The sequence below is a fragment of the Triturus cristatus genome, chromosome 9 (genome assembly GCF_964204655.1).
Source record: "Triturus cristatus chromosome 9, aTriCri1.1, whole genome shotgun sequence".
NCBI classification, from domain to species: domain Eukaryota; kingdom Metazoa; phylum Chordata; class Amphibia; order Caudata; family Salamandridae; genus Triturus; species Triturus cristatus.
In genome coordinates, this window is record NC_140592.1 from 177,749,092 (window position 1) to 177,774,624 (window position 25,533).

Consider the following 25,533-nt stretch of genomic DNA (forward strand, 5'->3'; position numbering starts at 1 on the left):
AGTGAGTTGTGGATATCATCTATGACATTCAGCATCGCTGCCTCTGTGCTGCAGCCTTGTCTGAAACCTGATTGGTAGTGGTCTAAAAGGTTGTTGCTGTCCATGTGTTGGGTAAGTTGGAGGAGAACACATTCTTCCATGATTTTGGCTAGGAGTGGGAGATTGGAGACGGGTCTGAAGTTGTTAGGATCGTTTGTGCCAGAGCCGGGTTTTTTTAATAGTGGAGTGACTTGTCCAATTTTGAGACAATCAGCAATGACTCCGGTTCTTAGGGAGCTGTTTATGATCTTGGTCCAGATCGGTGCTAGGGTGCGATTGAGCTTTTTGTCCAGTTGGGCAGGAATGGGGTCCGAGACGTACGATGATGGAGTGGAGCTGGAAATAATTTTTGAGATCACCGCTTCCGAGATGGGATTGAAGGATTTCCAATTGTTTGGGTGGTGCTTGGGAGTGGTAGCTTCTGTGTCAGTGTGCGGGATGCTGTGGGGTGTGCCGTGTGCGTCAAGGGAGAGCTTAATCTTTGTGATTTTATCATCAAAGAAGATAGCATAGTTCTCACATAGATCTTTGAAGGCTTGAACTGAGGTTGGGGGGGTTTGGAAGTTTGCTGTCTGATGAGATTGAAGAGTTCTTTTGACCTGTTTTTAGCGTTGTCTAGAGCACTGCAGAAGAAGGAATTTTTTCATTCTTAATGTGTTTTTTTGTATTTCCTGCATACTGCTTTGAGTTGGTTGAGGAGGATTGTGGATGGATTGTTCCGCCAGAGTTTTTCTGCAGCTCTCAGCTGTCTTCTTTCGGAGTTTATGTCCGTGTTGAACCAGGATCTCGATGGGGTGTTCCTGACTCTTTTATCCTTCAAGGGGGCTAATTGGTCCATGATGGAAGTCAAAGTTGTATTGTATTGGGAGGAGAGTTACATTGTGGAGGAGTTGACAGTGGTGGCGGAAAGGAGTGAGCATACACTTTCCTCCAGGTCAGTAAGGGAAATCTGACTTACATTTCGGGGAGGTTCTTGGGTGCTGGGCAGGCATTGAGTAGATTTGTTGATGTGGAATAGAATGATATGATGATCGGACCAGTCAACCTGCAGGATGTGGTTGATAGTGAATGTGCCTACCTGTGCAATATTTGGCGTCTAGGATTGCTCCTCTGTTGTGGGTTTGTTCTGTGCAGTGTTGGGTAAGGTTATTGTTGTGTGGAAGTTCATTTAGGGTTTGGATCAGTGAATTGTTTTCCTCGTTCCAGTGTATGTTGAGGTCGCCTAGTATTATGCTGTTGGGGTTCCGGAGTGCGCAGTGAGTTATCAGATCGGAAAGGTGTTCTCCGAATGCGGCGGTGTTACCAGGAGGATGGTAAAGGAGTTGGCATGGTAGTGAATTGTTAACCTTAATGGTGACCGTTAGACATTCAAATGAGTTATAATTGAAGGAGTCAATTTCCTTTATGGAGATAGTGTTCTTGTGTATGATTGCAATACCCCCTCCTCGTTGCTTCTTTCTGTCTTTATTGATGATTAGGAATCCAGGGGGTACAAGCATATCTATGGATGGGGAGAGAACTCATTCAGCCAAGTTTCTGCGATGAACGTGATGCCTATATCATGGGTGAGTATGGTTTTTGCCAGTTCTGTAGCATGTTTCATGGCCGATCTGCAGTTTATAAGCATGCATTTCATGGTGTTCCCTTTGTTATTGAGTTTCTGCGTTAGGGGGCCCTGCGAATAGTAGAGAGGAAGGCAGAGCGTCTTAGCATTCTGGGTGGGGGCAGTCTCTTCTGGAATTTCGAGAGCCCATAGGGGGCAAGTCGTAAGTGGTGGCAAGTTTTTCGCCTCTCTCATGGACATTGCGGCTTTCGCTCTTTTGAGTCGAAGTGTTTTGTTCGAGAGGGGAGTTGTGTTCCAGCAGTGCCTTTGAGCCTTGGGAGGTCTAGAGCGTATGGTGTTGTTGTTTGCGGGTGAAGTGTGTGAGCGTTGGTGAGAATTCCGGTGTGAGGAGAGGTTCAGTAAGATTTCGTTGAGGCTCACTATTACAGTTTTTAGCTGGTTTTCTAGTATAGTGAGGCTCTGAGTCAATTCCCAGGAGGATGGGGTGGGGGCATCAGGTTTCTGGCTGTCCTGGGCGTGGTTGTCCAAGGACAGGGAGAGCTTGGGATAGAGAGATTGGCTTTTCTTGATGGTGTTGCTTAATCTATCCCACTCTGTAGCCATGGTCACTGGGTGTGGAAAGTCAAGAAGTGATTCAGGCAGCCGCCTCTGGCACGTCAGTAGAGTGGGGGGGCTGGGAGTCATTGACTGAGGGTTCAGTTCGTTAGTTGTTTGTATGGAATAGTAATAAGGGGAGGGAGGGAGTAGGTATTGGTCAGGGGGTTGTGGGTTCTCATCTGAGAAGTGTCTATGATTGGTTTTGGAAGGTAGGTGTGTGTTGAGCATTTTGGACGGAGGGTAGTGGGGGGAGAGGTTGTTGTCAGGGGAAAGGTTGGCTTTGTTGGTGTAGGTCTTGGGGATGGTTTGTGGGATCTCCCAGAGGGTCAGAGGGGAAAGGTTGGCGTTGTTGGTATAGGTCTTGGGGATGGTTTGTGGGATCTCTTGGAGGGTCAGTCTGTCCTTGGATAGGGAGATGCTCGGGTGAGAGTGGAGTGAGTGATTGAGGGTGTTTTGTAGCGTGGGGAAGAGGAAGTCAAATGCATCTAGGTTTTCGTTGTTGACTTGGATCATGACTGTGCCGTTAGTGAAGGTAGTCGCAGAAGTGTTACCACTTTGCCTGTGGTGGTTTGGGAGGGAGATCATCAGTTTGCAGCTGTGCAGCGTGTTAGTTGTTTTGGATATGTGGAGATGTGTTCTGAGAATGGTGTTCCACATTGCAGGGCTTTCGATATGGAAGATGAGATCCACTTTCAGCTGTCCTTTGGAGGAGCTGTGGTATAGGTCAGTGACTAGTGTATCTGGGTGTTGTCTGATCAGCCTGTGTTTGAAATTTCTTTTCGCTTTTAGTGAGAGGTTGGGGGAAGACGATGGAGAAGGAGTTAGGGCCATGTGGTTCTATGAAATTTGGTAGGGAGGGATCGTGGAAGGTTGCGGTGGCTGGTGCCATTAGGTCTCAGTTGGAGAGGTGGGTAGGTACCCGGAGTTTTGATCAGTCTATTGGGCCGAGAAAGGCTGGAGCTAGGAGGTGGTGGCAGTTAGTGTTCCTCTTCATGGTTTGGAGGTAGCTAGAGAAGAGTTATGTTTCTTAGTGCCAATATGTGCTCAGCATTTGAGCCCACTGTGTGAGTTGACCGTGCTCAGTGGGGTGAGACCTACTCTAAAGGCCCTCAGGAGAAGCCCGTTATGAGGGAGAGTGGCCCCTCATTTGGTCCAGAGAATTTTCCCATTGGGGGACTCGCTAGTCAGTCAGTGTTAGAAGAGTGGAGGTGGTTGGGTGAGGGTGTCCAGGGATGCGGTGAGATTGGGTTCGGCTATGCTGCCATTTTGGGGTCAGGCCTCTTTAGTATGGGAACCGACGGGTACTTAGTGTGAGAGCCTGTTTCCATTAATAGGGGTTTATATTCGGTTTCAGGGATCCGGTGAGAAGGGTATCGGATATGCTTCCATTTTGGAGTCAGGCCTTCCGGTACCGTCACCTGATATGGGGCAGCACGTCTGTACAGTCTTATATGATAACCAAGGGCTTTTCTTCCGTTTCTGGGATCCTGGGGGATGCGGACATTGAGGGCTACAGGTTGAGTAGAGGGAAGTATTCGATGAGTGGAGGATTGATGCAGTTCATGCCGCCATTTTGGGGTCAGGCATCGATGTGCCGAGGCCTGCGATTCACAGGGTGGAGGCAGGGTGACTAAAAGGCTTTTTATAGAAATTTCCGATTTTTGCACCTCGAAAAACACATATACAGGAGCCCATACAAGTGTTGAAGGTGATTTATTTGGCTACCACAGCCATGATGTCCATTGCATTTTGGGGGAAGATTCCCCTTGATCACGGGACAAAAGTTCTTTGATCACATCATACAATAGTTTAAAATAACAGTGCATGTGGACATAAACAAAGGAATACACATAGGTATAGAAAAGTTTGATTGCAAAAAAGTATTTTTTAAGTTGTTACACATTGCTCAGTACTGTATCGATAATAGTTATTGATCATCTATGTGAAGTGGACAAAGGTCCTGTTTTAATGCAAATCAAACACTTTTGTTTATACGTTTTGATTATGCAGTATAACAATATATGAGCATGTATAAATGTAACATGCAACGTTAGATGGCATTGACCCTTGTGCTCAGTCTTTTATAATCAAATAACCAAAGTGCTTCTTTTCATGCAAAACATAAATCATAAAGAGGATTTTGATATAATCCAACATAGTCTTCTTTATGCCTCCAGTATTGCCTGATAGGATGCAATGAGGGTGGGCCACTTCATTTTGTAGTAGCAGCCATATTCAAATGGCAAACTAAGGCCCTGCGACCCCTCTCCCCAGGCCGGTTCCAGCCCTGGGGACCCCATCCCAGAGGCCAGGCCTTCATATTTATTTATTTTTTTATGAGAGGGGGGCCCACATGGCCCCCCAGGCCAACTTCAGCCCTGGGGACCCCAATTCCCAGGGCCTGGCCTCTCTGTTGGGGGCCGCAGGGGTATCCTCAAGGCCCCTGCGGTCCCTCCTGGTTCCCCTTCCTGCTGGAGCCGGCATTGCTTTTGGACAGAGGGAGCTGCTAACCTGCAGCTCTCTCTGTCCAAAAGCAACTCTGCTCTGCTTCATGGAAGCAGAACAGTGTTTGCTATGGCTTGGGGAGCACCACCATAGCAAACTGCAATGTCCCAGAGTGGACACCCCGGGACATTGCTGTAGTGGGCCCCCAGGGCCATGTAGGGCTCCTTCAGGGTTGCCCATGGCCCCCTCCCATCTTCTTTATAGCCCCAGGGAGGTGGTCCCCAGGGCTCACAGTGTACGCCCTTCATTACTGGATTGGTGCCCCGGTGAGGTGGTGATCCCCAGGGCAGCGGGGGGGGGGCCATAGGGCCTCCCCGTATGTTTTGTTTACATTCATTAATGGAGGTGGCGGTCCCCGGAACTGTGGGTGAAGCCATAGAGCCTCCCCCAAATTAAAAAAAATTAACAATTGTTGTGCCCCGGGTAGGTGTCGGTCCCTGGGGCAGTTGGGGGTCCGAGTGGGCCCTCCACATTTGAATGTATTACAGTGCCCCGGGAAGGTGGCACTCCCCAGGGCAGTGGGGAAAGCTCTAGGGCATCCCTGCATTATTTTTTTTAAATGTACCCCGGGGAGGTGATGGTCCCCAGGATAGTGGGGGGAGAAGGGGATGCGGGTCCCCCACATGTGTATGCAAAAGTGCCCCAGGGAGTTGGACATACAAGCAGGCCACCCATATTTTCATAGTTTTAAGCTGTGGAAAGGTGGTGAACCTGGGGGCTTGGCATAAGCACAAGAGGGGGGCCCCATGAGCCCCCCTCCTTCATGACCCAATTTGGCCCAACTGAGGGCTTTAAAAAAAATTGCTGTTTTTTTTTTTGCCACAGATTTGCAAATACACCATGCTTTTAAAATGGGGCAGGGTCCTCCCACCATATTGGGGTGGAGGGGTCAGGGTATTCCTACCCTGCACCCTTTTCTTTAGTTTTTACTTTTTTTTCTAGGAATCAGCTTCAAGCTGAGTCCCATGATGGCTGCCAACACTTTCTGGTTGAAGTGCTGGCAGCCAATCACATTTTAGTAGGATTTGCGAGTGAACTGCAAGGACTCGCGTCCCCAGATATCAATATTTTTTAAAGATAGATATCTCAAAAACTTCTGAAGAGATTTACTCCAAATCACAAAAACCACGCTTTCTGGACCAACATCTGGCTTTCTGCAGTATTTGGTGTAATTCCATTCGCAGTTTGGACTGTAGTCGTGTTAAAAAAATAAAAAATCCGCATGGACTTAACATGGTGAAAATGCATTTTGGGTCCCCTCTTTTTTCTCGGCCCCTGCTTGACAGATCACTCCGGGACTTTCAACACAGCAGCTGAACCAGAAAAGGGAAGGTTATTTTTTAATTTCGTGGAGATTCAACAAGCGGCGCCAAGGTTAATGGCAATACCAAAAACGCTTTTCCTATGGCAACTTTGGTCCTAACTAATACTACCTACTGGCAAACGCCAGTAGATAGTATAATATATATACGGAAAGCTCCCAAGTGCTATCGAGCACAAAGCGGGAACACGGACTCTCGATATAGCTGATGCCAGGTTGAATTTATTTAATGCAGTGAATTCATACGGTGCTGTCTCAGACGCGTTTCGGACACAGAACGGTGTTTTTGGTCACCTGACGAACGGAAAACAGACACAAATATTTAAAGGCACAGAGTTATGGCGCTCAGAATGACGTCATGATTAACATAGAAAAAACACTATATATGAAAAACATTGTCATGTGAGCAATTAAGATAATTCATACAAACGTTTCAGGTTGGAACTACAAATGCACATCAGCTCAAATACACAAAGTATAATGAATTAGAAAAACAAAAACAAAATTGTGGGTTCGCCCGTATAGTTGGTCCATATGTCTGACATATTCAATACAGAATGTGTACCTTTAAAAGCAATATTTTACGAAAAATCATATATCTATCATGGTTATATTAATGAAAAATGCACATAGCATATTATATTACATCAATAAAAACAATTCCCTAAATGGGTGATCTATAAAAACCACATGAATATACAAAATATTGTATTAAAAACTAATAAATATGTGCAAAGGACGCAATTGTGCAAAATACGAATGAATATGTAAACTCTAGTCATGTGCAAACAAAGCATGATATATGTGCAAATATGCTAGACGGCCAAAAAATATATGGTATACTCAATGCCAATACTGGATTTTGTGCAAGCTTTCAACGCCTCCTATGTGCAAATATAATAGCTATTTTCACCATTGAATCTCGGTACAAATGCCACTAAGACGTACTATACTCATGAATATCTGTGCCAAGACTATATATATCCAGTTACCACTCAAGGGGGCTTCCAGGCACCGAAAAGAGAGACAAACAACTTGTCTTTTGCCTTTACTGCCAGCCGCAATAGCGTTTATTTTTTCATTCCAAGAGTGCAAACTCGAACATGGCGCGTTTCGGACAACGCTGTAGCCTTGATCACATGAAATATATATATATACATACACACATATATATATTCCTCTAATGATTGCTGCATGCCAGTGTGCACCTGAATGCCAGCAGTGCTCGATAATGGCAAGGGACCGCCTCCACACCAACTTTATTTCTTATTCCTGCAGCGTCAAAGAAAGGCCAGCACTCTGTGATTGTTCTTTGAGAAGTTTATTGCAATGTGCAGCGGATCAGACCAAGTAACTGTAAACCATGTGGCAAATTACATTGGCTCACTACCATTCCGTCTAAACCTAAAGAACAACCCAACAGGTAAATTATCATGCAGTGCGTGTGAATGAGATGAATCATATCTCAATAACAAGCTCTTATCTGTTGTCGAACAGAGTACTTTGGTTTTTAACTTTCCTCTACTTTATTCATTGTGAAGGTCTAGAAAGGGTATTGTTTCTCTGCTTACACCCTTTGGGCAGTTCTTTAGGTTTAGATGGAAACTCAAGAGTTTCATGAACAATCTGACCAGTCTGAAGTGTTGCCGTCTAAAATAGCCCAGAGTAAATTCCACTTATGTACTGATGATCAGAAATGTAAGGGAGCTCTATATATTCCAAGAGAAGGTCTGTTCGCATAGAATACTCCTACTGATTATGAGAGAATTACAGTAGTGACTGCATTTGATCCGTTCTAAGGTAAGGAAGTATTTCTACAAACACTGGAAGATATTACAGACTCATGGTGAGTCTATACCTACCCCTAGATTTGCATTAAGAAAAGAAAATACTTTGAGTGATGCATTGGTCCACACTAGGTGGAAACTGAGATCTGAAAGGCATACTACATTATTGACCTTCCCGAGGATGTGGGAAATTATCCATATGACCAAAACAAAATGTGCGTTCAAACTTAACCCTTTAAACTGTTTTGCTCCATAATGGTTGTGTAAGGGTGGAAAGGAAACATGCAAATTGTAACTTGCAAAATGTTCTTTATCAGTCGAGATATCCTTTTGAAAAGATCTATAGAGGAATGACGAGCCATAATGTGAAAAACATGGTGGCAAGAACACGCCAGCACTATTCACTATTCAACAACAGAAACTTTCTATCAAATTGGTCTTGCATTTTGTTTATTATTTTGTGTGTTTTATTGATCATTTTGAGTAAGTACAACACATACAAAAAAACAACCCACATCATGCGTAAACTAATGTGATCAGCAGTGCACAATACAAATAGCAAACCTATGACAGCACGATACATGATGTATACATTAGTGGAGGGGACGACAAGTGAGCTTATCAAGGGACAATACAGCAGTCACTGTTCATATAGGAGTGCAATAATGAACAAAGGGCGGTACAGTTCCAATGACCTGAACATGGCCAATCAGTCAGAATTCTGGTGTTCTTGCAACAATAAATACTCTCAGAGTGGTTGCCAGATGTCTCTAGGCTGAGCTGTGAGAGGGTGTAGTGTGGCATATATCGCACTATTAGTATCGCAGTAATCAAGCTTTTCAACCAATCAGGAGCAGCGGGCATCGTCTACTACCCCAGTACAGGGCTATCTCATGCCTCTCTAGGAGTAATGCTATAGCGGTGAATCTGCGGACCCCACGTGAATTATACTATAAATACCCCAGAAAAGCACAGAATGGGTCAGGCCCGATCATTAAAGAGAGTTGAAAGAAAACTGCTTTACATATGCTTCCCACATGCAGCCTGCGCAACTAAATTTGTTTTATTTATTTGTTTGTGTACTTACCTCTGTGCGGCCGTGTTCCACAGTTTACAACCCCACCCCCTGCCCCTTCCCTGCCACACGTCAGCGCCTGGTAGCACTCCCACCATGGGTCACTATTGAGCGCAGCACCAGGTGCGTGTGCACCGGTCTCTTTACCCTAAAGCTGCCCCTGATTGTAAATAAGCCCGGGTAAAGTTTGTGTAATCACCTTTGCAAAAATGATTTGAAATGTCAAAAATTAGCCGTTATTACACAAAATACTCAAATCAAATCAAATTCGCTTTATTCAGAATATACACAATATATCCATAAAAGCATGCTACATAAAACAATTCATCATAATAAACATTTCATAAAAATCATTTCATCTGTGGAATATAAAAATAGAGTATTCCATACACAAAACATTTAGGTATAAATTTCGCACAAGACAAGATATTTAAAATTACTTAGCATCACAGAACTATTCGAAGGTAAAAATAATCGGAGAATGCAAACAATTTCATCATGATGGATAACTATTCATTCTCATAATTCAAGAGTTCCAGATATGAAAGGGCCTTTATTCTCTTTATGGCCAATTGTACAAAGAGAATAACAGTATTACATGTTGTTACATTTTCCAAATTGCATATACGATAAAAGGCAGATTTATATGTAAACAATCTGTTATCCATAAAAAAAGGCCGTTAAATTGCATTCTGATGTCCCTATAAAATGTACAAAAAAGTAAAAAGTGCAAGGTGGACTGGAGCGTTTTCCTGTCACACGGACATTAGGGTAGGTTGGCACTCCACTTGCTCATCTTGGGGAAAGCGACCTGAAAATGCAGAGTGCTCAGCATTCGCCTAGTTAGAAAAAATCTATGTTGTGGATTTCTTATTGCTGTTAGATATAGCTGAATGCCTGCTAAAATCGGACATTCATAGTAAGAACTAATAAGTGATTTTTTCCTTGCTTCCAACTCTCTTACAGATTCTCTGGATTCCAATAATCTCTTTTTCAACTCCCCTTTGGTACAATTCAGGATAGTATTGGGGTCGCGAGGATCAACTGTCACGTTGCACTCCGATAAAAGGCTAAAAATGTACTTTAACCATGGTATCTTCCTATATTGGTCTAGTGTAAGGCAGTCCTTTATTATATCTTTAGTAAAATGCGTCTCATCTTTGGACCATATTCTGAACCACAGTGTAAGCGCAGCCATACTAATCAAGTCACCAATATAGGGTGCATTCAGTTCCTTATGAGCAATGAAGGTAGCCTTTGAGTTTGGTACTGATAATACCCTCCTTATAAATTTATTTTCAAGGGTTTGTAGTGCAGTAATGCATGTCCTACCCCATAATGCTCCACCGTAAATGGTCCGGCTATACATTTACATCCATATAGCTTAAGGATTTCGCGCACTGGCTTACGACCTATTTTTTTAGAGAATCTAAAAATTGCCTCACTCGATCTTATATATTTAAATTTACATAGGTTAATATGTGCGTTCCATGATCCATTACTGTTAAAAAGAAGCCCCAGATATGAAAAAGTAGTAGTCTGTTCGATAGGTACTCCATCGACGTAATGTCTTCTAATCATAGTTTTACTTTTCCCCGCAAGACATAACTAGTCTTTTACTCTGGTTGATTTTTAGATCCTTTACAGTCATAAAATCTGAAAAATTATCTATCAGGCTTTGTAGGCCATTTGTAGTCCTCAAAATTAGGACTGCATCATCTGCATAAAGTAAAACAGGGGTTATACGTTTGCCAACGACTGGGGCATCTGCCCTTAAATTTTGTAATGAAGAGCCGATACCATTAATGTAAAGAGAAAATAAAAGAGGCGTGAGGAAGCAGCCTTGTCTAATTCCACGGGCAACTTTAAATTGTGAGGTACATTCCCCGTTGGGACCATAACGTATCCTTGATGTTAGGTAGGCATATATCTGGGATAAGAGGCATATTATATCATGAAGGGCGCCCATCCCATTCAGCGTTTGCCAGAGCTTTGCGTGATTCACAAAATCAAAAGCGCTGGTGAGGTCTACAAAACATAAGTGGCTTTCCTTAGCTATTGTGTATTTCCCTATTAGCATCTCAAGGTTGACACATTGCACTACCGTACCAATACCCCTTCTAAAACCAAACTGGGCAGCTGTTAGGAAATTTTTCTCCTCTACCCAACATTCCAGTCTGTTCAGCATAATTCTGCCCAGTAGTTTAGGTGTAGAATCGAGAAGGGATATTGGTCGGTAGCATTTAGCGCTTCCTCTGTCGCCTTTTTTGAAAATAGGGACGATTGTACTTTCAGCCCAGGTTATAGGCAGTGACCCACTAATAATAGCATTGAAAAAGTTAACTAAAATCGGGGACCAGAAATCAACGGTGTGCTTAAAAATATCAATGGGAACCCCGTCAGGGCCTGCTGCTTTGCCGCTAGCACTATTCTTTAAGGCAGTTTTAGTCTCTACAATGGTGATGGGATCTATCTTTTCTACACTTAAAGGATATAATTTTACAGTTATCGTCTATCTCAATGTTCTCATGTGAGGGGTTAAAAATATTAAACCTGGGCGTAGTTCGCGAAGTAGCGCTGCGCGAAGCTACGCAATATGCACTTCGCACTACGCAAGCTACGCGTAGCACTTCGCGAACTGCGTAGTTCCCTGTTTGCACTGTGCAAGATGCCGTTTTCAATGATTGCACAGTGCGGACAAGCATCCGGCACTGTGCAATCATTGAAAACGGCATATTGCACAGTGCGAGCTGTAGTTTTCTGCCGCTCAAATAGATTTTTACTCGAGCAGCAGTTTTCTCAACGCGGACTGGTAGTTTCTCATCACGAGCGGTCGCGAGCATACGCGACCACTCGCAATGAGAAACCTGACCTCCCCGCGTTGAGAATCTTGCCGGGAGGTTTATTTTCCACGCTCGCGATCGCCAACTTGATGTTGCTGATCGCGAACGAGGAAAAAGTCTCGCCGGGATGTCATTTTGCTTGCTCGCGGTCGCCTGTCATGAAAGCATGGTTTACACTTTATAGCGCAGTCATAGTGATCTAAGAAACAAACATTATCCAGTATAAAAAACCCACCCCAGACCCGTGCATCCTGCACACCATTGTATTCATGTGTTTAGCAATCTTGGAATGTTTTGTGCAAACATTGATTTGTTATAATGTGGAAACGATTTTTGCATGAGGCAAATTGTTTGATGTATTGTTCAAACTTATTTGGGTATCTTTTATCGTTATATTTGCCTTTTTGAGTTGTGTTTCAGGGCTCCAAAGTGGAGAGCTCTTTCATTTGCACAGCATATTCGAAAGAACAGTCAGACACTAGGCACGTGTTCAGAAACGTGCGCGCAATGTCAATGATTGCATTCGGGTGTGGCACAGGTATAAATAGCCACACCCGACAATGAGAAGACGCTTTGCCTTCTTTCGTTTTCGGAGTCTGTACGGAGCGCCCGCTAAAGGATTTCCTCATCGCGCAGCCATCAGAGATATTTACCTGAATTTCCGGTCTTCGACGAAAAGCTTCATTCTTCATTTCGGCTCTACGGAGTTCCACAGAGATCGCATCTTTCGCCTTTGGAGCTGAAAATACAAGGAAAAGCTAAGTAAACGTTTCTTTATTTATTTAACTTCAGGCGCCCACCGCAAGAAAGCTGCAAATAGAGAATACTTACGTGGCTAAAGTGGAAAGTCTGTTTTTTTCTGGAACTGAACCCTAAAAGAGAAAAGGACAAAAAAGAACATTGTGAATTTAGCACTTGCCGAATTTAGGACAAAATTCGTTTTTGCTTTATTTAAGATATTTTGTAAACGCTTAACCAAGTGAATATTTTTGCTGTATGTTTTATTACTTTTAACACAACTAGGTAGTGAAGATAAGAACACGGTGATTTTAAAAAGGAGTAAGTGAAAGAAGCATAAATTATTAGAGCATAGAAAATTCACAACAGAATAGGAAAGAGAATTGATTTATTTGTTTTTTAATAATCATTCTTTGAATAGGTGAACACAACTTCTACTATCAATAACGTCACTTCAAACTATCCAGAGAACAGGTGCCACTTCAGTACAACATCACGGACGCGACATTAGACTTTCTTAGATCGCAGGTAGGAGTCTCTTCAAATGCATATAAAATACTAAAAGTACAAAACTTGCTGTAGGTAGATTAAAGAAAGGTAGAAACAGTGGTTTCTAAAATCTGCTTTCCTTGTTGCCTCGCAGGTCGACAACCAGGAACAGCTAGCGTCCCCGATCCAGCCCTCCTCCCTAAATTCTAACTGAATGAAACCTAGTGTTAGTAAATACCTCACAGGAACTTCGTTAGAATCACGGGAAGTTGGTCCATAACGTCTCTGCGAAATTCATCATCAAGCAACAAAGGTGAGATTGCTTATAACCTAACAGAAGGCAAAGCCCACGTTTACAATTTTGCCCAGACGTTATGGATCAAACAACCTCGGTATCTCTACAGGACATCGCAACCCTTTAAGCTGATATATAAACTGAAAATGCAGCGCTCCGAAGAGATATTACTGCTTTACAAACCAGTATTCAGACTCAAAATGTTGCAGGTGCAAACCCATGGAGTTTCCAAAAATCACAAAAACCAATACTAAAACCACCGATATTTCAGCCTGGATTCCAGAGCTTGCATAATGGTTCCACCACTACACCAACTCAAATCCAAGTGGTGACTCCTGTTTCCGTTCCATTAGCACAACCAGAACATTTTTATGGAGATAGTAGTAAATTCACTATTTTTTTAAATCAATGTAATTTACATTTTATAGCCAAACCTGTGGCCTTTCCCGATGATTCCTCCAAGGTCGCATTTATTTTATCATATTTAGGAGAAGATGCGGCTCTCTGGTCTGTACCACTAGTAGAACGGAATGACCCCATTTTATATGATCTCAGAAGGTTTAAAGATACTATGAAAAAACTATTTGCTAAACATGTATTCATACAATCTGCAGATCACAAACTTTTACATCTTAAACAAGGGTCTTCTGATTTATTACATTATATCTCTCAATTCAACAGACTAGTGATTGAGGCAAAATAGCCAGAAGAAAAAAGAGTTTCTCTTTTTTATAAAGGATTGAGAGAAGAACTAAAAGACATGATTACTCAGATTTTAGATCCCCCCGATGATATTGAGGAATTCATTGATTTAGCGGTAAAACGTAGAGGAGAAAAGGGAAAATCTGATCATAAGGTATTTTCCTTTAAAGAAAGAATTGGATTTAAATCAGAGCCAACACCTAAGTTGGACTTGGGGGAGCCAATGCAAATGGGCTCAATTAAAGGACCTCTTTCAAAAGAAGAGAAAGAGAAGGGAAGAAAGTTAAATCAATGTCTATATTGTGGAAAAGCAGGGCATTTCGTAAAAGAATGTCCAATTCGTCCCAATAAATTTGGTAAAAAACCCAACGATGCAGGTATAGTTCAGCAATCGGAAAACTGAAGTGCTCGACAAAACAAGAGGTCAGTTTGTCGGGTGAGTTAACTAGTTTGGCCTCCATGACACCTGAAATAATTTTCCAACATCAAAGTATAAAAATTACTTTACAATCTCAGTCCGTAGGAGGAAAGACCTGGTCTGTGGACGCTCTCATTGACTCAGGAGCTACAGGCAATTTTATTGACACACATTTTTTACTGGAGCTAGGATTTTTAAAAGAACCAAAACAGCATCCAGAAGTGGTTAGAGCAGTTGACGGTAAAGAGTTATCATCAGGGATGATACAGTTTCATACCGAAAAGTTGACTATGACATGCTCCGCTACGCATAAAGAAACTATCACATTTGATATTATTGATGCCCCACAGTTTTGACTAATTCTTGGAATCCCTTGGCTTGTTAAACACAATCCAAAGATTGATTGGGTTCAAAAGACGGTTTTGTTCAATACTGAATTTTGTCATTCCACTTGTTTACAACATCAGGTATCTGAACTTTTAGTTCAAGGATATGATTTCCCAAAAGATTCTAACAATATTTTATTGTTAGAAGGAGTTCCAATGGAATATTCCGACCTGATTGATGTATTTGATAAAAAAAAGGCCAACACATTGCCCCCACACAGGGATTTTGATTGTCGAATAGATTTAATGCCTAGAGCTACTTTACCATTTAGCAGAATATATGCTCTCACAGAAAAGGAAAATGCACATTTGAGAGAATACCTTGATGAGTACTTAGCCAATGGATGTATTCGACATTCCAAATCACCGGTATCCTCCCCTTTATTTTTCATTCCAAAGAAAGGGGGAGAGTTGCGCTCCTGTATAGACTATCGTGCCTTAAATAATGTAACCATAAAAAACAGATACCCTCTTCCACTCATTCCAACCTTATTAGATCAGCTAAAGGATGCTACCATCTATACCAAACTAGATCTTCGTGGTGCATACCATTTAGTAAGAGTTTGTGAAGGCGATGAGTGGAAGACGGTGATCCGTACAAAATTTGGTTTATATGAATATCAGGTTATACCTTTTGGATTGTGTAATGCTCCAGCAGCATTCCAGTTCTTTATCAATGAGGTTGAGAGACTTCATAGATGATTGTTGTGTAGTCTATATTGACGATATTTTAATCTATTCAAAGAATACAACCGAACATGTAAAACAAGTAAGGGCAATTCTTCATCAGCTTTTAGACAACTCTCTATTCCTAAAATTGGAAAAAAGTATTTTTCACACCACTAAAGTGGAATTTTTAGGTTATGTTCTTAGCCCTGAAGGAATAGAGATGGATCCAAAAAAGATTCAAGCGGTCCTAGATTGGCCTAGTCCATCTACTGTGAAACAAATTAAACATTTTTGGGGTTTTGCCAATTTTTATAGGCGGTTTATTAGTAATTTTTCTCAAGTCATAACGCCTATTACTCGACTTTTACGAAAATAATGTAAAATTCGATTGGACAAAAGAAGCTGAAACAGCTTTTCAACTGTTAAAGACAAAATTCACTTCAGATCCAATTTTAATGCACCCTGATCCTTCTATTCCCTTTATAGTAGAAGCAGATGCTTCGCAGTTTGCTATAGGGGGAATTTTGTCTCAACAACATAAAGATACTGGCCAAATGCAACCAATCGCATTTTATTCACGAAAATTAACTCCACCTGAGCAAAGCTATGCCATTGCAGACAGAGAGTTATTGGCTATCAAAGCTGTAGTTGAAGAATGGCGCCATTATTTGTTAGGGGCGAAACATCCTGTAACAATATACACAGACCATTGGAATTTACAGAGTTTGCGTTCTTTAAAGGCCCTTACTCCACGACAATTGAGGTGGACACTTTTTTATAATGATTACAATTTTGTCATCACGTATCGCCCAGGAAAAGAAAACCAAAAAGCTGATGCTTTGTCCCGAATCGGATTTTCTGAAGAATCATGTTCTACACCAGATGTCATTCACCCTATAATACCAGAACATTGTTTTCAAGTAGGGATAATTTACTCTGATGTTATTCATGATATTAAGAAAGAACTACAAAGAGAACAAACACAAGACTGGCAAAAGATGTTTCCTTTATTACAATGTAAAGATGAAATGTTATTTATGAATGAACAAATTTTTGTACCTACTACATCATTACGTACACAAGTAATACAATTGCACCATGATACTACCATGTCAGCTCATCCTGGTGTAACCAAGACTTATTCTTCCATTAAAAGACAGTTTTGGTGGCCTTCTATGTTATTGGATGTACAAAAATATATAGAAACATGTGTAGTTTGTATTCAGAATAAGTCACAACATAAGGCATCTAGTGGTCTCCTATGTCCACTTCCTATTCCACCCCAACCATGGCACACAGTCTCACTTGATTTTATAGTCGAACTTCCTAAAACGAGAAAAGGATTCACTACTATTTTAACTGTGGTTGATCACTTCTCTCGAATGGCTCATTTTGTCCCCCTAAAAAAAATACCCACAGCAAAAGAATTATCTCAGATATTCTCTGAAGAAATAATTCGCTTACATGGAATTCCCTCAGTGGTCATTTCCGATAGAGATCCCCAATTCATTTCTCATTTTTGGCAACATTTAGGAAAAGTTTTACATATGGATGTACGTACTTCCTCTAGTTATCACCCTCAAACAGATGGTCTCACAGAGAGAACTAATCAAACTATAGAGCAATTTTATGATGTACTTTGCATGATGATGAACTAGAGTGTTCAGAATTGCTATGGGTTTTGAAGTTTGCCTATAATAATATGGACAACTCCTCTACAACTTTATCCCCATTTTTTAGTACATATGGTTTTCATCCAAAAGGCATTCCTGGACCAATTAGTTCTCCTTTCATTATACCCTCAATTGATGAACATGTTAAAAAATTGAATGATATTCAAACACAGGTGCAATATCATCTAGCACAAGCCAAAGAGACTCAAAAACATATATTTGATTCTCATCGATCTCAACAACCTGAGTACTTGGTAGGAGACAAGGTGTGGTTATCCACAAAACATCTCAAAATCAAAACCTGTAAAAAATTCTGTCCTCGTTTCATTGGGCCATTTGTCGTAACAAAACAAATTAATCCAGTTAGCGTAAAATTGGCCCTTCCTCCCAAATATCGATGTCATCCGGTTTTTCATGTTTCTTTGCTAAAACCTTTTAATCCTATGACTCGATTGAAACAAACTCCTTCTGCGATTAATGTGGATGGTTCCCCAGAGTTTGAGGTACAAAAAAATGTAGATTCTAAGAGAATTCGTGGAAAGCTGTTTTATTTAGTACACTGGAAAGGTTATTGCCCAGAGGAACGCTCTTGGGAACATCTTGCCAATTTGCAACATGCTTCACGATCCGTTAAACAATTTCATTCCAGATATCCAAATAAGCCAAAACCGGTACCCTCTGTGTTAGGAGGGATTTTAAGAGGGAAGTACTGTCATGAAAGCATGGTTTACACTTTATAGCGCAGTCATAGTGATCTAAGAAACAAACATTATCCAGTATAAAAAACCCACCCCAGACCCGTGCATCCTGCACACCATTGTATTCATGTGTTTGGCAATCTTGGAATGTTTTGTGCAAACATTTTTTTGTTAATATGTGGAAACGATTTTTGCATGAGGCAAATATTTTGATGTATTGTTCAAACTTATTTGGGTATCTTTTATCGTTATATTTGCCTTTTTGAGTTGTGTTTCAGGGCTCCAAAGTGGAGAGCTCTTTCATTTGCACAGCATATTCGAAAGAACAGTCAGACGCTAGGCACGTGTTCAGAAACGTGCGCGCAACGTTAATGATTGCATTCGGGTGTGGCACACGTATAAATAGCCACACCCGACAACGGGAAGACTCTTTGCCTTCTTTCGTTTTCGGAGTCTGTACGGAGCGCCCGCTAAAGGATTTCCTCATCGCGCAACCATCAGAGATATTTACCTGAATTTCCGGTCTTCGACGAAAAGCTTCATTCTTCATTTCGGCTCTACGGAGTTCCACAGAGATCGCATCTTTCGCCTTTGGAGCTGAAAATACAAGGAAGAGCTAAGTAAACGTTTCTTTATTTATTTAATTTCAGGCACCCACCGCAAGAAAGCTGCAAATAGAGAATACTTACGTGGCTAAAGTTGAAAGACCGTTTTTTCTGGAACTGAACCCTAAAAGAGAAAAGGACAAAAAAGAACATTATGAATTTAGCACTTGCCGAATTTAGGACAAAATTCGTTTTTGCTTTATTTAAGATATTTTGTAAACGCTTAACCAAGTGAATATTTTTGCTGTATGTTTTATTACTTTTAACACAACTAGCTAGTGAAGATAAGAACACGGTGATTAAAAAAAGGAGTAAGTGAAAGAAGCATAAATTATTAGAGCATAGAAAATTCACAACAGAATAGGTAAGAGAATGAATGATTTATTTGTTTTTTAATAATCATTCTTTGAATAGGTGAACACAACTTCTACTATCAATAACGTCACTTCAAACTATCCAGAGAACAGGTGCCACTTCACTACAACATCACGGACGCGACGTTAGACTTTCATAGATCGCGGGTAGGAGTCTCTTCAAATGCATATAAAATACTAAAAGTACAAAACTTGCTGTAGGAAGATTAAAGAAAGGTAGAAACAGTGGTTTCTAAAATCTGCTTTCCTTGTTGCCTCGCAGGTCGACAACCAGGAACAGCTAGCGTCCCCGATCCGGCCCTCCTCCCTAAATTCTAACTGAATGAAACCTAGTGTTAGTAAATACCTCACAGGAACTTCGTTAGTATCACGGGAAGTTGGTCCATAACATCTCTGCGAAATTTATCATCAAGCAACAAAGGTGAGATTGCTTGTAACCTGACATCGCCAACTTGACGTAGATGACCACGAGCAAGCAAAAAATGACCGCTGCACTACGCAACGCTACGCTACGCGTGTTTGCACTGTGCTACGTGCAGTTCGCGTACTGCGAAGTAGCGCAAACTTGGCAAACTACGGGAGCGTAGTGTAGTGCTTTGCCCAGGTTTAAAAAATATTCTCAAAATGGGACAACCAGTCTTCTGGACTCTCTATCGTTTCAACCTTAGTGGATGTTACGTCTTTAAATAGTGGTTGATCTATTGTTTACCAGAATAGAGCAGAGTCCTTAGTCTCTGCCGCTTGAATCAAGCTATCCCAGGCAGCCTCCGTAATCTCTAGTTCCCTTAATTTTAATGCTTCTTTGTAACGCTTCCTAAGGGTACAAATGCTGTCAGAATTTCTAGGTCTTACTTTTAATGCCTCCTTCAGATCTTTATTTAATTTGGAGCACAGCTTGTTGAACCATCTAGGATGATGGTCCTTGTATTTCTGATTCCTATATTTCAAATTGTTTGAAATGTCCGCAGAAATATTTTGGAAAGCAGCTACTATCTCTATATTAGTGGATGATTTGTCCAAGCATATATCAATAGAGAGGTTGTAATTTTGGACTAAGTTATTCATAAAGGTTGTCGGATTGACCCCTGACCACTTAATAGAGATCTCATTTTCACCTTGTGTTTTAATTTCTCCAACAGAGACAAACCTTCTCTGTATCGTAGAAGTTCGGGGTCAGTACTAAGAGCAGGGGATGATGATCACTATATAAACTGGCCTGTATATAACACTTTTCCACGAAGGGCCTACAATTCCTTGATACCAAAATATGGTCGATACATGACGAAGATCTAGCCTCTTCATAAGATTTATTTACATATTCCCCCCATTGTTCAACAAGCTCAGGTATTTCCAAGTTGTGTTTGTACATAACATGATTGATTGCCTCCCCATAAGAGTTGTGAGGGAAGTGGGAAATGCAGTCATGGTGGGTGTCTCCATGGCCACATCGGTCCGCTTTTGAGAGGTTACATACCTCGCAATTAAAATACCCTGCCCAGATCAGTATATAGTCTCCCCCTGCGCTCTTCAGGAAAGCATCCAACTCTTCCATTTTGACAATTACCCCGTGTTTCGTTTTATCAAAAATGTTATTGTAGAAGTTAATCACCACAATGGAGTGCGGCTTCCCTTTGACGGAGAAATATAAAAACTGGAAAAATTGTTATTTTGTATAAAACTTCTTTAAAGTCAAGGGGGAGGTCACCGCAGATAATACTGCAAGGCCTCCACTGGCTCTCCCTGCCCTTGATGGGGTTGCTTCTGTAAAAATAGTTTTCAAACCATTTATGAAGAAACATACAGGGAGCCAATTTTCTTGTAATAGGATCAAAGTGCACGAAATAATCATTTGACACCTAACCCCCAAAATGGATGTGACAAAGCATTTCATGTATTCCAATTGTTCCATGTTCTTGCAATAGGATTTTTACCTGAACTAAATTGTGTTTACATGAAGTGGCATAATGGCATAACCTTGTGCATTACATGTAACAATGGTAATGTGAAATGCTGGAAATAATGCAAGATTACAAAGAAATTTCACCCTTGCCTGTTTGCAACCAGATACACATTCTTGAGGTATATGGATATAGGTTATATTATAAAGCCATCTTTTAAAAACCACGCCTGTTGATCCTTCCCGTGCTTCCAAAGTTGTGGTAGCTTTACAACAGCCTTCTTGGGTCATACAAAGTAGGAAAGCCACTGAGTTTGGCCTGGGTGTAATGGATTCTCGTAGCATAATATATGTATTAATTGGAACCATGTGTTCTGCATTATTACTTTTTTAATAACAGAATCAGAAAGTTATGGTAGTGCCACGCTGAACGCGGAACAGGAGGTATCTCACTTTGTCTGAAGCAGGTAGATTTTGTTCACTCTATATATTTTTTATGTGATTGACCAATAAAAGTGATAAGTAAAATAGCGTATCCTTCCATGTAATAGACATCTTTGAGTTATTTTGTTAAATGGTGCTGTGCTGTGCTTGGACATGAGGGAATCTTATTCTATGTGTCCAAGGGGGAGACATTGTTTAGAAAGAAGGCGCTACAATGCATTCCATTACAACGTGGTAGTTACAACGACCGTATTGGTACATTGCAAACCATTACAAAGCAAGTCGTTACAACAACTTGCTGTAGGGGACAGATGGTGTTGGATTTAAAATCCAACATCTTCCCTACTGTTGCACACACTGGAGTTGGAATTGTAAATTCTACTATTCCAACATCCAGTGCCCTCAACAGCAAGTCGTTGTAATGACTTGCATTGTAATGGTTTGAGATGTAACAACGCATTGTAATGGAATGCGTTGTAGCGCATTCGTTGCAACTTCGCATATTCGTACAAGGGTGATGTTTTTCCCTTCATACCTCAGATTGTCCAATAAGAGGTAGGAGATGTTTGCTTATCTCCCCATCTAACAGAAATAACCAACTAACATATCATCCACCACTAAAATTACTTTTCATATTTCACGATACTAATTCAACACTAATCCTTTAATGGGTTCCGGAGTAGCGTGCTACTCGCCAAGAAAGCACTTCAACACACCAACAGGGGTAACACGCTCTATATGAATGCAAACCTTTTTCCCTTTTCTATCCCTCCGCTATCCTTCTGAATCCAAATAACTGACTAACCTATCCACCACTCACATTTCTTTCATATTTCTCTATACTGATTCAAAACTAATCCTTCTTGGGTTCCGTAGTAGCGTGCTACTCACCAAAAAAAGCACTTTGACACCTCGTCAGGGATAGTAAGCGCTATATAAATGCAATTACAATACAATACAATACATGTTTGAGTGTCTTTTGCTAATTCTTGCCTGTGTTTAAGTCTGTCATAATGAGCATATGTTTGCATTCATTACTTTTGTAAATTTTGCTGATTTCATAGTTATGATAGTTTAATTGAAGTGTAGTTGTTGAGTGAGATGCCGCATCTACATTCTGAGAGAATGATGCATGGCTTTCCTCCTTGTTATAAATTCTAATTTTAGGGGCTCCAATGGAGGTGTGGGTATGCTATGTCCTGAAAGGATCAGGACATGTTATATTTGGGAGTCCTCAGAACGTGTTTTGTCCTGGTTAAACTATTTCACTGCAAGCACTGAAGCCTGTTGACATACCTATTAAGGGTGATTTTAAAATATTATCTGTAGTCTGGCGCTGTAATTGGTGCAGGTGCACAACTAATGAAATTACTATGAGTTATTTTCTAACACAAATGTCCAAAATGTTTTATTTTTAGTAGTATAGGATTGAGATGCACTTCTCTTAGCGTAGTGATGAACACATTTTAGTGGTTTTGTATAAGGCGACAACACCACCTGCCATTGCCTAGGCATGTACTGAAGTAGGAGTAAGGTTTGAGAGCAAGAGTAGCTACACTGATAGTTTATTTTGTAATTAATTTCCTTTTCCTCTCCTTATTTGTTTATCAAACGTGAATACTAACGATGAAACATCCAGGTTGCTTGTTAATGGATGTAACAGCTCAACCTGTTAGATGCTCTCATGAGGTCTTCTCACTTTCCCTCTCCTTGTTTTTTCTTTTCTTCCTTTTGGTGTAGTTTATCGATCCTTTCAGGATTATTTAATCACCCTACAATAAACCTATTAAGGGGTTTTCCACAAACCCTTTCTCAGTTTTAATGCACTTGCAGCAAAAGCGCTTCTGTAATAAGATATGTGCGTTCACAAGATTATTGCACATGATTGTAACTGTGCTATACATCTGGAACCTATGTGCTGGGTGGTGTCTGTATGCCCAGTTTATTAATTGCAAAAATAATATCCATACTTCCTAGACTAACCTCTGACTCTTCACCTTGCAACTCGGCTAGTACTAGTAGGTTATCAGTATCCTCAATCTGCAAATTAGTGATAACGATGTTTGCCACATAATCATCTCAGGTTCCTGCACTAACTTTGTGTTCTTGAATTGTGAAGGATTTTTGAAGTTTCAATTTCCTTAGGAATGTTTACACATCTTCTCTAGCCTGAGTGTTATTGAAAGTGGATTTGGGGCAGAATGATAATTCTAACTGGAACAGATGCATTTACGCCTTCTTCGAAACCCTATGTGATAAGTTTAACACCATATTATTTTGATCAAACAATTATTCACACTTCGACTGAAAGGTGTACTTGTTCCTGTTTGGAGTTCGACTTGACCCCTTGCTTGGATCTTTGGCAGCACCTTCTTTGCCTCCACTTTTTGTTTGCTTTCAATGCCACCTCTTGGCCTCCACTAGACTTTGTGTTGCAGCCAAACCTAATCTAAAAAAGTCAGCCTTCATTGTATATCAGTCAAAGGTGTAGTTTATGGTTGATCATATGCTTTTCTGCACAAAAACTATTCTGACCATAATGCAGGCATCTTTTGCGTCATGGTGCAAGGGTGTTCATTGGCATAAAGCAGCGAGAAGTGTGCTACGGCTACTAGAGAGCAGAACAGCAGCATATCAGCTTTCTCTCCTTGATGCAAAACAGCACAGCAACTTCCCTTGCTGTGTTGTGTCAAAGTTCAGTAAATCTGGTCCACATTGTTTATCAAGGACTGGTTTCTTCTTAGCCAGCATCAATTGATTTTTGTAGACTTTAGGTTTATACCCTCGGTTCTTTCAGATCACTTCCCAATATACTTGACAATTCAGACACTCCCTGTGCTTAAAGAGAGATCAAGCATGTTTAGAGGAAATCTTGATTTTTTACTAAAGTTGAGTACCCGGATGTCTTCCGATCCTCAATTACATATTTTTGCAATACTAATGGAGGCTTCTCCCCTCTGGGGATAGTTTGAGAAAGATTCAAGGCTTTCATTAGAGAACTGTTTATATTCCACCTTGCTAGCAAAAGGAAGCCAGAAGAGGCAGTTCACAGGGGCTGGAACGGGTGCACCCGTTAAAGTAATTGATTCCTTTAGGGAAAGAATTGGGGAGCCAAACTTCCTATGGGGAGAAACTAGATGTGGGAAAAGGTGGTAGTAAACAAAATAAATTCTATTCATATTGTCTCTGAATAGGACAATAAAAGAGGCAGGACCTTGGCCTAAAAACTGAAAATCCCAAAACCTGAAACATGGTTATGAAATGTTTTGATGAAAAATGGGAGTCTAGTAGCAGAATCCACAGGCATAAGTAAAACATTACTCGACTTATGCCAAAACCTTTTACTTAAAAAATCTCAAGCTTGACATAAATAAGACAACTGCTTCCAGGAAACAGCCAGTGTTAAAGTATAAATTGTGAGCAACAATCATTATTTTGTGAATTTAGAACCAGCTGTATTATAGTATTATGAAATGTCAAACTTTACTATTCGCAAAATCACAGGGTTGGTCACCCCCAAACTATTTTTGACTATGCACTAACCTATTTTTGTGATTAACAAAAGGGGTAACTCATTCCAAATCACAATTAAAGGGAAAATGTTTCTCCTTTGGGAATCTGAATGTAGGGATGAAGGTCTGCTATTCCATGCAGGCCACCATCCCTATGTTTTTAGCCAATTGCAAATATTTGAAATAGCACCTGCTAGTTAATATTAGGTAGGGTGTTGTGTGACCTTCTACAAATGGAGATTTTGTGATGCCACCTATATGTACATAATTCACAACCCATAATCAAAGCCAGATGACATTTTTGCCCATTTTGTAACCACTATCTGCAACCTACTTATTAGTAAATTGGCTCATAGTTAGAAAATTCAGGAGGTATTGGTATGTCTGCTATCAGGTCATTATCCTCCTCAAAAGCAAAGAGGAATAACAGTCTACTCAATAAAATAAAATAAAATGTTTCAAGATGAACTTGTATCCAAACTAACCTTTCTATGTAATGCTATTCTGAGTGTATAAGTATGTCAAGTACATTTCACCAGAGTAGGCTGATTTCATTTTAAAACAGAAAAAATAAGATCTGCAGGCATGCAGGCCAATCAGAAAACTACATTTAAATTATAAAACTCTGATATAACTTTTATCTGTATGATTGGCCAGCTTATCAGAAACAATATTTCTAGGCCAGGCTGGATTGATCTCTTTGCCCCTAAAATGCACTATCTGACAGAGACAATTAATTTATTTTCAGTTCTATGACAAGTGCCCTTATAGTTCTCTTCCTCACTGCTTGGTACTGCTGGTATACTGAGTACCCTTTGATGCTGCTCTTGAGTTTATGAACTTACCTCAACAGACTACTAGGTTGGTTATTTGTGTCTTTATATTAATGGCTGTCTACTGGG

At 40.7% G+C, this 25,533-nt stretch overlaps 1 long non-coding RNA gene across 1 annotated transcript in view; it reads right to left on the bottom strand.

Moving 5' to 3' along the window:
- LOC146797594 (uncharacterized) overlaps positions 1 to 25,533 on the bottom strand; it is a 246,294-nt gene that overhangs the window by 136,276 nt on the left and 84,485 nt on the right. The window contains exons 4-7 of the long non-coding RNA XR_014969014.1: positions 18,489 to 18,528; positions 18,311 to 18,396; positions 12,563 to 12,603; positions 12,385 to 12,470 (exon numbers count right to left, since the gene is read on the bottom strand). This is a non-coding gene — a long non-coding RNA (uncharacterized LOC146797594). The remainder of the gene's footprint in view (positions 1 to 12,384; positions 12,471 to 12,562; positions 12,604 to 18,310; positions 18,397 to 18,488; positions 18,529 to 25,533) is intronic.